This window comes from Chinchilla lanigera, unplaced genomic scaffold (genome assembly GCF_000276665.1).
Source record: "Chinchilla lanigera isolate Chin_1 unplaced genomic scaffold, ChiLan1.0 scaffold00210, whole genome shotgun sequence".
Lineage (NCBI taxonomy): Eukaryota > Metazoa > Chordata > Mammalia > Rodentia > Chinchillidae > Chinchilla > Chinchilla lanigera.
Window position 1 is genome coordinate 195,833 of NW_004955611.1, and position 12,939 is coordinate 208,771.

At 35.9% G+C, this 12,939-nt stretch overlaps 1 protein-coding gene across 2 annotated transcripts in view; it reads right to left on the minus strand.

Annotated features, from left to right (window-relative positions):
- The window catches only part of LOC102016119 (protocadherin alpha-C2), a 203,784-nt gene that overhangs the window by 42,473 nt on the left and 148,372 nt on the right, over positions 1-12,939 (minus strand). The gene's annotated exons all lie outside the window — the stretch shown is intronic.

A 12,939-nucleotide genomic window follows, 5' to 3' on the forward strand; every position in this document is an offset into this window, starting at 1 on the left:
CGCTGGTCCGCGCCAGTTCCGCACCGGAGCGGCGGACGGCGACCCTGGGCGCCCAACCCTCTGCTGGTCTCCGCGCGCCGGCCCCTCGGACGCCCCTTGCTCCCGGCCCCCGGGCCTGCGCCCCCTCGTCTCCGCTGTAGCGCGCCTGCTCAGCGGGTCTTGCAAGGAGATTAGTCTCTAGAGCTCGGGCTTTCCGCTCCCCAGGAAAATATTTATTCCTAAACACAATCCAGGAAAATAAACCGACGCGCTCCTCGCTCAGTATGGGGACCTGGGCGGTGGCTCGAACATTCCAAAGAAACCATCTTCCGGGGAGGAGCTCCGGAGCTCCTGGGTTGGCAGCTGATTATTAACTGACCCCCACATCTGCCCGGGCACACTCTTAAGTACTACAGAAAGTGCCTAGCTCTTAAGACAAAGCGGTGGGGTGGCAAAAGCCATCCTTTTTGGGAAAGCAAGCCTAAAGCTAGCATCCTGGGGGTCCAACACCCAGTCCTGCTGCCAGCCAAGTGGAGGCTACTTTCAGTGTGTGCCTTGGCAAATGACCGCTACTTCAGGGTTTAAAATACCTCGTTAAACAATTGGCTCCATGAAGCCGCAGGCAAGCCTCTAATTTGGCCCACTTTGATCACAGTGAGGAAATATCTGGTAAAAATTTTTAAGAGCTTCTTCCCTCAAGCTTTTCTTAATCTTGGAATCTTTTTCACTTATCATCCAAGACATTTTCTTTCAAGAGTGATTTTAAATTTTTCTTTAATGGATGACAATGTCTTCAAGAGTCTGTAAAACCATTAAATCAAGAGAGTTACTGTTGATCTTCCAAGCCAGGCTGGAATCTGTACTCCATTAATGCTTTGGAGAAAAAAAAAAAAAATCTGCTGTTATTAGCAAAATGTGGGTGGCTGAGAGTTATCTTATAACAGCCAGCAGTTTTTGAAGCTGCAGCTCATCTCCTATAAATATAAGGCTCCTATGGAATTCTGTGCCTCTAAAACTCCCCTTAGGTTGCTGCAGAGGCAATGCATAGACAGTTTCTCTTCAGTGAGCGGAAAGCAGAAGGAGCACAGGAAGTCTCTGTGCTGTGTCATTGCCTTTGCTACTCTGTTCTGAATATTCACTCTGCCCAGGACCTCTCATCTCTCCCGAGGTTTACAATCTATTGCCCCATGTTCAAAAAGCACTCCCTAAAATGTCCTTTCTCTTCCTCATGCCTAGCATCCTCTGGGTAACTGTAGCTATTGACTGGAGCACAGCCAGGGTCAAGTCCGACATTTGGCACACCTCTTTCCTTAAGGCACAACTGCGGAGCCAAGGTTACGCTCTGAACACTCATATTCCTAACGCCTGCACTAGAACGTCTCTTTCCACTTGCCAAGTGCCCTCACAGTATTTCACAATTAAACCAATTTTATTTTGTAAAAGCCCAAAGCTCCCAGCTTCCTCTTCTCAGGCTGCTTCTTATTTGTTCTCTTTGTTCCCTCAGCGGTGCAGAGGGGGAAGCAGTTTCCATCAGAATCTATTCATGTCCCCTCTCTTAGCTCTCTGGCTTCTCTCTCTTCTGGCTGCATCCTCCCCAAACATCCCGCAGTAACTACTTCTGTGTGTGCTGTGGTAATTTGATCTCAGGGAGCCTTAATCTCTCAAGTGCACAAATTGTAGACCTGGCCTATGTCCTCACCCATTACTTATTTCTAAAAACAAATGGCTTATAAGTCGAATCAAGTTATAAGTTGTCAGGAAAAGTGACCTTTCTTCCCCTCAACTCCTCCCAGCCCTCACAGTTGCTGCCACCTCTGCCCACAGCTCAGCAACCTGCCACTGGGTATTGACCATGCATGGCCCTGTGCCCCTGAAAAGATCACAGGCACTTAAGGAATAGATTAAAGTGATAGAGGCTTCATGGTGTCTTTAATGGAAGCCTGAAAGTGTCATGTCTCAGGAGAACAATCATGACTTGTCTTTCACTTGCCCTGCCATCTCTCAGCAAGGACACCTGCCAGGCTGTCCATTTTGATGCTTCAAGATCATAAGCTCCAACTAGTATTTACTCCCTCATTGACTGAGAAGGTAAACATAGAGACAACACAAGTAGCTGCCTTTTCAAATTACTACACCAAAGAGTTGCTATGTACTACATACTACACCACAGTGATTTCATTCTTCACACTTTTACACTGAGGCTCCTGACAACTTACCAATTGTCGGAATGTGATTTCTCAGACTGTTTGTAAGGGGCCTTTCTATAAATATTAATACTAATGCCCTGACCACAGTAAAATGCATTCCTTCCTTTAGGCCTTTAAGAAACTCCGATTATGAAGCAGAACAATGATTAGAAACACAGAATTTGAGTTACAAGTCAGTTACAAGCCTGTGAATGACTGTATGCTTTTAGCTTTAAATTTAACCTAAACTTTTAGTTTACTTCCTTTAAATGGGGAAAATACTATTAAGTAAACTTTAGAGAACTTATTATGATTACATGAGCTAATGTATATGAAGCATTTCACACAGTGATTGACAAATAGGTTATTATTATAAGCGGCAATGATGATAATATTATTAAATGCAGCAATTTATTATGATCACACATATCCCAGCTGATGTCTATGTATGACATAGTCCCTCAAATAATAAACACAGATAAGTGTCTGTAATTACGTCAAGAAATCAATAATAATTGGGAACATGAGTGTGCACCAAAGTTAAGCTTTCCCAATGTTTTTTTCTGAATTATTTCTAGAACTTATGCTATATATTGAAAACAAAACCCCAAATAGTCCCCTTTTATATCATCAAGGAAAAGGAACTTCCACCATGAGAATTCTTTCAAAAGATTTTGTTTCTTCACAAAGAGATTCATCTTTTTAGAACTCATACAGCTACCTTAGCAAACTGCGTTGGACTCATCCCTAAATACGCTGTCATCTCCCACAGCCAGCCAAAACTTGGCACAGAAGGGCTCGATTAAGGTTTTTTTTAACAGAAAAACTTACAGATTTACTTGTGCAATTATAAGTAAACATAGTTTTCTTTTCTCTCTCCTTTTCAAAATCCGATATACATTTGCAGGTCCAGCTCAAAACTCACCTAATCCATGAAAGTGCTGGTTATAAACACAAAGATTATTTTTTTCTTTTTCACAGTCTATAGCCTATCTCTGAATACTGACATGTGTCATTCTTTAATTCATCCAAATACTTAACTCCTTATTATCTCATTATTATCAGCAACCTAAAACCAAGAGCCATGACATATTTGTATCTTCTTCACAGCACAGGAAACTTATAAACTCTAAATAAAATTTAACTGCTCCATTTTCTTCAGATTCTGTGTCTAGCAAACCCAAGAACAGCTGCTACAACACAGGCACTCCCACTTTGCTGAGAATGGACAAACCACTTCTTACGGAAGGAGGGGCCCAGAGCCTGCAATAATTTTACTTTGGATTTCTTCCTTTAAAATGCCAAATGAAGATATGAAACAAAGTTTCATAAAAAGTAGAAAAACTAAATATTACTAACAAAGCTGCTGGACCCTAAGAAAGAGTTTTTCCCAAAGTAGTATGTTATCATTTTTCTAACTATATTAAAGCTATAAATAATAAAAGTATTCCTTGCTCATAACTAATATGAAAAGTGACATGATCCAAAAAGTCCATAATAATACACAACATTATGTTTGTTTACCCTTATGCTATGCAAAACTTTGAATGGAGTATCCCTCCATTCTGTTTTTAAATTATAATTGTAAAATGCATCTCTCATGGTATCACTGGATATAGGAGCAAACCAATCAAAGCAAAAAAGAATTAAACTTACAATAACAAGACATACAGTAAACTCTCTTAATTCATATAAATTTTTCTTTCTCTGTTATTAACATAAATACAAATCATCTTATTTTGGGAAACCAAATGACCTGGAGTCTTCTGGCTACAGGGCAAAAGGATATTCTCATTAGCTGGGCCAGCTTTTGGGCTGACTACTACAAGAGTATCCATCATATAAGGAAGAACCTAGTTTTCATTTGTGAATTTATGTTGCTCCACACACTGAGTACCTGTCGTGTAATAAAAAGAGGCAAAAAGACATCCTGAAAATGTAGTGTGACCCAAAGTAGTTTCAAAGTTACATCTTGTTAAAAGGAAACAGGATTCTTGATCTTCATGCCTCCCAACATGGAAAATATTTTCAATATAATTACAACATTATTTATAGATATAGTGGCCCGAAGACATAGAGATGAAAAAATTTTTTCATATGAAATTACAACTGAATTTTTTCCACATGTTTTGACTTCCAGAGCAAATATACATCAGTAAAATATTTGACATTGACAATTGGCTTTTGGGGAGGCATTTTCTAAATTTTTAGTTGTGGAAAACCGATAAGCCATTGCTTAGAAATGCTGATGTTGCTTAGATAAACAACAGGAATTTAAGCTATCTTTGAATGAGTAACAGTAAAAAGGGACAGATAGGCTGATGGCTTGGGGAATATTGTGCCATATTAACAGATAAAGTCAAACTTTTTTTCTCCACTAGTATCCTCAGTTGAGATGGCTTAACAAGAACCATAGACTACTGAAGGTTGAGATGTACTTAGAAATATCTTACCCAACTTCTTTATCTTTCATAGCCCAAAATAGATAACTGGAACTTAAAACTCCAAGATCAATGAAGATACAAGAAGCATAAAAACTGGTATGCATCAACTGCCTATAACCAGATAAGTGATCTTCCATGGTACTAAAAAAAAAATTGCAGATGTGACTAGAGCTTTTTCAAAGTGCCACTGAGTTTTATAGAAATACCTCCAGAACTCTAATATTACTAGCATAATTATTTATGAATACTTAGAAACAAGGCATTCTTACTAGGAACTACTTTGGCTTCACTAAAAACTAGTAATTTCAAACCAACCACACATACTTAAAATACTTTTTTCAAACAGATGTTTTAGATTTTCAGGTGGTAGAATCATTGATAAGGGAAATGCTAAAGCCATACTCTATCTGGAATTCATATACAGTTTAAATAGTCTCCCAATTTGGTCAGGAAGCCTAATAAAGAAAGGCAGAAACATTGTAGAGTAGGTGATTTCATAATTGTTTGAATAACAGTGCCAAACAGTGCTTATTAATGGAATCCATTAACCTTAAATGAAGGTTTTAATGAAGAACTATAGGGATCTACCCTTGGTCTAACTCCATTTAGTATTTTATCAGTGATGCGAGACAAAGAGTCAGCAAGTATCCAGGCCAATCCAGCAGTAAGTTGATCTCTTCTGGAATAAGAATCACAACTGTCTAGATTAAGCTATGTATTTAATTCATTAAAATTAGTATCAATATTCTAGTGGAGATTCAATATATATTCCCAGTTCATAAGATTTTATTTAAATTAACTTCTGGCTGCTACTATTGCCATTAAAACTTATTCCAAATTTCCATTCATCTCTTACAACCTCTTATTTTAATAGAACACTATGTTGGCCTTGTTCCTCCTCTGTAATTCCTGGGATTTTAGCCCAAGAATAAAATGGGAATTTGGCACTAAACAATATGCTTGCTCCCAAGTGGGTTTTGGCCAAAGCATTCATTGATTTCAATAGATCACTTGAATAAATACTTTATTATCTAAGTAGATATGCAGATATCCAAATATAGATATAGATATTGCTGTGGTACCTCAAATTTTAAGTATCTTCCAAAATGCTCAGTCTGTGTAAAGGGCCAGTTTCTGCTTTCTAAATTCATGGTGTTTGCTGCTTGGAAAACAAACAAATCTCCACAATCCTGAAAGGCATCCATTTATATATCCAGAGTATCAAGTAACTGTTGGATTTTGGAGTCCCCTTTACATTCTGATGTCTTAAGACTTAACCATTTTAATATTATTTCTATACATATCCAATCTCATTAAATCTCAGGAGCCTAATGAATTTGGGTTTGATGAAGAAACTCGATTCCAAAAACGTGAAGGAATTTTATCAGAATCTCCAGGAAGCTTTGCCCCACCATGCCCATGTTTCTAGTGGTCTGATAAAACGTCTGACCAGTATACATGCACCCTTACTTTAAAAAATTATTTGCCACAAGCTATTAATTTCAAATATTTTATTTGGAATCTAATGAGTTTTTATAATAACAGATTTACTTTTTAGAGATTTAAAATGGATCTTTTACATATTTTTTTAAAAATGACTGGCCTTAGCAAAGTCATGATGCAGTGAAAGATCTATGTTTCATATTCCAACCTCTCCCTTCAGTACTATGTTCTTATTTCAAATATCCTGTGTAAGTAATGGGTTTTAGAAATGACTTTCATTTTTGAGATATAAATCCCACTCATATATCCCACACATAGATTTGTTATGTAGTTTGTTTAGCAGATATGTGTGCAACACATGATAAGGTGGGTAAAATATAAATGCTCTAAATTAGCCAGGTTAAAATGTACTGTGCTTTTAGTGAATATTAAAAAATATTTTAAGAGATAATCATATCTAAAACTTCCTTTATGAAAATTCATTTTATTAAAGTTATTTAGAAGTGATTTATAGATTCTTCAATTTTGTTTCTGTATTTTATTTTTTTCTATCACCAGCAAAGGAAGCACACTATACTTGACTGATAGAATAAAAAGAAAAGTTTGGCACTTTTTCTATTCATACAGCAACCCTAAACTAATGGTTTCAAAGATCTTAAACTCACTTAGCTTGATGCATCTCCAATAATGTACTTAGGATGGTACCAATTTCAGCTTTTCAAGATAGAACAGAAAAAATATACAACAGTCCCAAATCAACCAATACTTTAATCTGTAACTTTTCTTTATCTAAATCTGTTGGTCATTTCTCTAATAAGGCCAGTGAATCAAAGACAATATGATAGTAACTTTAAGATAAAAGTTGAAACAGAATGGTTCAATAATTTACCAAAAATACAGAGTTGACTTCAAGGAGAAATAGGGTAAAATTCTTACTTCCTTCTTTCCAAATCAGTATCACATCTATTATAATAGAATTGTCACCCTTGAACATTCAATATCCTTCATAATTAAAATTTCATCATAGCCTCCCATGATTGGTTTTCTGTAGTACTCTCAAGCTGAACTAGTATCCTTTTGATCTGATTATCACATGTTCACTTTAAATCTCATCTGTATATGAAACATTTATTGCTTCATAAATCAATGTACATGAAGGACACACTGAAGAGTCATGCCTCATAAGATATGTGGATTTAATGCTCCTTAAACTGGCAGGAGTTGAAGAATGAAAGGGGGTTTTTCAAATTACAAAAATACTTCATTCCATGGATCAGTAATGACATCTGATTACTGGTTAAGAAAGTAGCTGATAAAGTCAAACTGAGTTTCCTGTGATTTATTTTGATTTTTTTCTTGGTCAAATATTTATTTAGGTTCAGTAATATTTAAAATATATGCTTCTTGAACTAAATTCAACTCATTAAGAATTGTTGAAAACAATAAAATTGAAAGTCCTTTAAATCACATCCCCTTGTGGACTATTAATAAATACTTATTGTATATCCCTCCAGACTTTTACCTATGCATGTATAAATAACCACACATATATATTACCAAGATGGAATTACATTCTTCACACTATTGTACAACTATTCTTTTTTCACTAAACATATATGATGCAAATTGTTTCATATCTGTATTATATATAATATTGCTTCTTTCTTAGTGAATGCTGCATACTATTCACTGGATAGATATTTTATAAATTCTTTTTACTTCATGATTAACTATCTAGATGCTTGTGTGAAAGTGTGTGCATATATATTTATTTTGAAAAGTGCTTAGTTGAAAGTGTTCACACTTAAATTCAGTTAGATGTCCACAGTTAGAAAGGAGTAAATTCCCATGTTCTATAGTAAACTAGGGCATCCAGAGTTAAAAATCATTTACTGTATATTTTAAATAGCTAGAAGAGAGGATTTTGAAGGTTCTCACCACAAAGAAATGATAAGCTTTTGAGGTTATAGATATGCTGATGACCTTGGTTTTATCATTCAATATTGTATACATGTATCAGAATATCATACTGTACTCCATAAATATATGCAATTACTACGTGCCAAATAAAAACATATAAAGCCACAATCTGCAGGCACTTTAGAATGCAGTATTCCCCATTGGCCATGGTTTCACTTCTCTGTGATTTCAGTTTCCTGCGATCACCATGGTCTGAAAATATGGTACAGGATAGTAAAATAAGATATTTGAGAGAAAATAATCACATAACTATTATTGTCATGTATTGTTATCATTGGTCTATTGTATTGTTATTGTTGTTAACCTCTTGCTGTGCCTGATTTATGAATTAAATTTTACCATGTTTATGTATGAATGGTAAAAACAGTGTACACAGGCCTATCTCTTTCTTTGTACTTGATCATACTGTGCTCTACAGATAATGGATTTTTCACAGACTGAAGGTTTGTGGCAATCCTGTGTCAAGCAAATCTATCAACATTGCCTTTTTCCAATAACAGAGATTAAGGTATATGCTGTTTTAAACATAATGCTATTGCACAATTAATAGGCTAAGACCACAATAAACATAACTTTTATATGCACTAGGGAGATAAAAATTCACGTGGCACACTTTATTGCACTATTTGCTTTATTGCAGTGATATGGAATAGAACTTCCATAACCTCCAAGTATACTTCTAACTATACCTATATTGTCACACACAATCAGGAGAGTGAGACTGCAATCCAGGGAGTCTCTGGTTCTTCCAAAATGACAAAATGAAGGAGTAAAATGCAATCCCAGGCTTCCACACCACCCAAAACAAGTCCACCAGGCATCAACAAAGAAGAGCCTGGAAGTCATACACCTGAAATTTCTGAAATGATAGCAACTGAAGTAAAGAAAAACTCCATCAGGCCATAGAAGACATCAGACCAGAAATAATCTCTCAAGTGAAAAAAGAAATGACAACAATAATGAAAGAAATGTTCAGCATATCGAAAAATGACATTGACAAGAAAATATGAGAGCATAGACAGCTCAATGAAACCTTCAGGGAACAATATAGAAAAGAACTAGAAGGTATGAAACAGATGCAAACAGTCATCCAGGAACTTAAAAATTCCATTGAAAGCTTGCAAAAACACCTGAACAAAGCTGAAGATAGCTTTTCAGACCTTGAAGACAGCATAGCCACCAATGCAAGTGAAAAGAGGGATCTCTTAAAAACAACAAGGAACCAGGAAATAACAATTCAACAACTGCAAGAAGAAGCAAAGAGAAACAATGTCACATTAATAGGTATTAATGAAACAGCAGGTGTCAACACAAATGACATAAAAGGACTATTTGCAGAAATAATAGCAGAAAATTTCCCAGGCATGGTAAAAGAATCAGACATCCAGATATTTGAAGCATAGAGAACTCCAGTTAATCATAACCAAAATAAGCCTACACCCACACATATAGTGATCAGCATCCTGGAAACTCAACAAAAGCTCAGAATATTAAAAGCTGTGAGAGAAAAGAAACAGATCACCTGTAAAGGAAAGCCTATCAGAATCAAGGCAGACTTCTCAATACAAGCCATCAAGGCAAGAAGAGCTTGGAGTGAAGTCTTTTCGGTACTGAAAGAAAACAACTTCCAACCCAGATTGATGTACCCTGCAAAGCTATCTTTCAAATGTAATGGAGAAATAAAATATTTTCATGATAAAGAACAACTGAAGAAATTCATGAGGGCCAAACCAATCCTACAAAGAGTACTAAAAGATATATTAGAAAGAGATAAAATAGACTGCAACATCAAGGACAATAACAGAAAGGAACCACCAGGCAGAGCAGGCAATTAAACGGAGGGAAAAAGGAGGATCGAGCAGCAGGAAAACACCATGACAAAGATAAGCCAGTATGTATCTGTTATAACCATCAATGTAAATGGTCTCAATGCACCAACAAAAAGAAGCAGACTTGCAGAGTGTATCAGGAAAGAAAATCCAACTATAAGCTGTACACAAGAAACACATTTAATGCAAAAGGAAATTCAAAGACTGTAAATTAAAGGATGGAAAACAACACTCCATGTGATAGGAACCCAGAGAAAAGCAGATGTAGCTATTCTCTTTGCAGACAATTTGAACTTCAAACCAAGAACAATCAAAAGAGTTAAGGAAGGTCACTACATACTTTTGAAGGGGAAGCTTCAACAGGAAGAGATAACAATTGTAAACATCTATGTATTAAATATAGGAGCACCCACCTATATAACAGAAATTCTAACAGACATGAAAAATGAAATAAGTAGCAACACAGTCATTACAGAGGACTTTAACACACCATTGTCACAAAGAGATAGGTCAACCAGACAAACAATTGTGAAAGAAATAACAGACCTTAACCAAACTTGTGAACCTGTGAACTTAGTAGACCTTTACAGAGTGTTCCACCCAAGAGCACCAGAATACACATTCTTAGCTGCACATGGGATGTTCTCTAAAATAGACCATATACTGGTTCATAGAACATGTTTAAGTAAATGCAAAGGAATTGAAATTATCTCATGTATACTATCAGACCATAGTGTCATGAAATTGGAAATTAATGATTAAAAAAACCTACAAAAACTCCATAAACAGTTGGAAATTATTTTTTTTATTTTTTATTTTTTGGTTTTTTTCTGGTACCAGCAATCAAACTCACGACCTTGCACTTCCCAGGCAGGTGCTGTGCTGCTGAGCTAAATCCCCAGCCCCAACAGTTGGAACTTAAATAACATCCTCCTGAACAACCAATGGGTCACAGATGAAATCAAAGTAGAGATTAAATACTATTTACAATCAAATGAAAATGGAGATACAACCTACAGAAACCTGTGGGATGCAATGAAAGCAGTCCTCAGAGGGAAATTTATAGCAGTGAACTACCACCTCAGGAAAACAGAACACACACAAATAAACAATCTTTGCTGCACCTCAAGTTCCTAGAAAAAGAAGAGCAAGTGAAACCCAGAGTCCAAAGAAGGTAGGAAATTATAAAGCCCAGAGCAGAAATTAACACAATGGAGAATAAAAAAAAATTACAAAGCATTAATGAATTGAAGAGTTGGTTCTTTGAAAAAATAAATAAAATAGATAAACTCCTAACCAACTTTATCAAAAAAGGAGAGAAAAAACTGAAATACATGCAATAAAGAATGAAAGTGGTGAAATCACTACAGATCCCGAAGAACTTTAGAAGATAACCAGTATGTCCTTTGAAAATCTTTACTCTCACAGGATGGAAAACACAGAGGAAATGGACAGATTTCTAGATACATATGAATTAGCAAAGCTGAATGAAGAAGATGTAAAAGTCCTGAATAACTCAATATCAGCCAGTGAAATTGAGAATGTAAGTACAAATTTGCCAATGAAGAAAAGCCCACGTCCTAATGGACTCACAGCTGAATTCTTCAAGCAATTTAGGGAAGAGTTAACACCAATTCTTCTAAAAACTCTGTAATGAAATTGAAAGGAAAGAAATTCTCCCCAATTCATTCCTGGAGGCAAGTATTATCCTGATACCAAAACCAGAGAAAGACCCAACCAAGAAAGAGAACTACAGACCAATCTCCCTAATGAATTTAGATGCAAAAATTCTCAATAAAATACTAGCAAGCAGAATACAACAAGTCATCAAGAAGATTATACACCACAACCAAGTGGGATTCATAACAGGAATTCAGGGATAGTTCAATATATGCAAATCAATCAATGTAATACACTATGTCAATAAAGCCAAGGACAAAATCCACATGATCATCTCCATCGATGCAGGAAAAACCTTTGATAAAGTCCAATGCTCACTTATGTTGAAAACCCCACAGAAAATAGGAATAGATGGCCTTTACCTCAACCTGACCAAAGCCATCTATGATAAACCAACAGCTAACATCATATGAAATGGTCATAAATTGAAAACTTTCAGTTTAAAATCAGGAACAAGACAAGGATGTCCACTGTCACCACTCCTATTCAATATAATTCTGAAAATATTGGCTAGAACGATTAGACAAGAGAAAGAAATAAAAGGAATAAGGATAGAAAAGGAAGAACTGAAATTGTCATTATTCACAGATGACATGATACTCTACATAGAAGACCCCAAAAACTCCACCAAAAGACTCATGGATTTAATAACCAAATTCAGAAGCATAGTTGCATACAACATTAACACTCAAAAGTCAAAAGCATTCCTGTGCACAAGTAACAAACAGACTGGGAGAGAAATTATTGAAACCAAACCTTTCACCATAGCATCTAAAAGGATGAATTCTTAGGAATCAATCTAACAAAAGAAACAAAAGATTGATATAGTGAAAATTATACTACTCTGAAAAAAGTGATTGAACAGGATATCAGAAAATGGAAAGTTATTCCTTGCTCATAGATAGGAAGAACCAACATTGTGAAAATGACCATACTCCCAAAATTGTTGTACAGATTCAATGCAATCCCAATTAAAATACCATTAGTATACCTCACAGATGTAGAGATAACACTCCTAAAGTTCATCTGGAACCAGAAGAGGCCTAGAGTAGCAAAAGCAATCCTGGGAAACAAAAGAAAGGCAGGAGGCATCACAATTCCTGACTTAAAATTATATTACAAAGCTACTGTGATAAAATCAGCATGGTACTGGCACAAAAATAGACCTGAAGATCCATGGAACAGATTAGAAGATATAGATACAGCTACAAACACAGTCAGTCAACTTATCTTAGACAAAGAGGCCAAACACGTTCAATGGAAGGAAGATAGCCTCTTTAATAAATGGTGCTGGAAAAACTGGCTTTCCCCATGACGAAGACTAAAACTAGACCCATGTCTTTTACCATGCACTAAATTAAAGTCAAAATGGATCAAAGATCTAAATATTAAAACAGA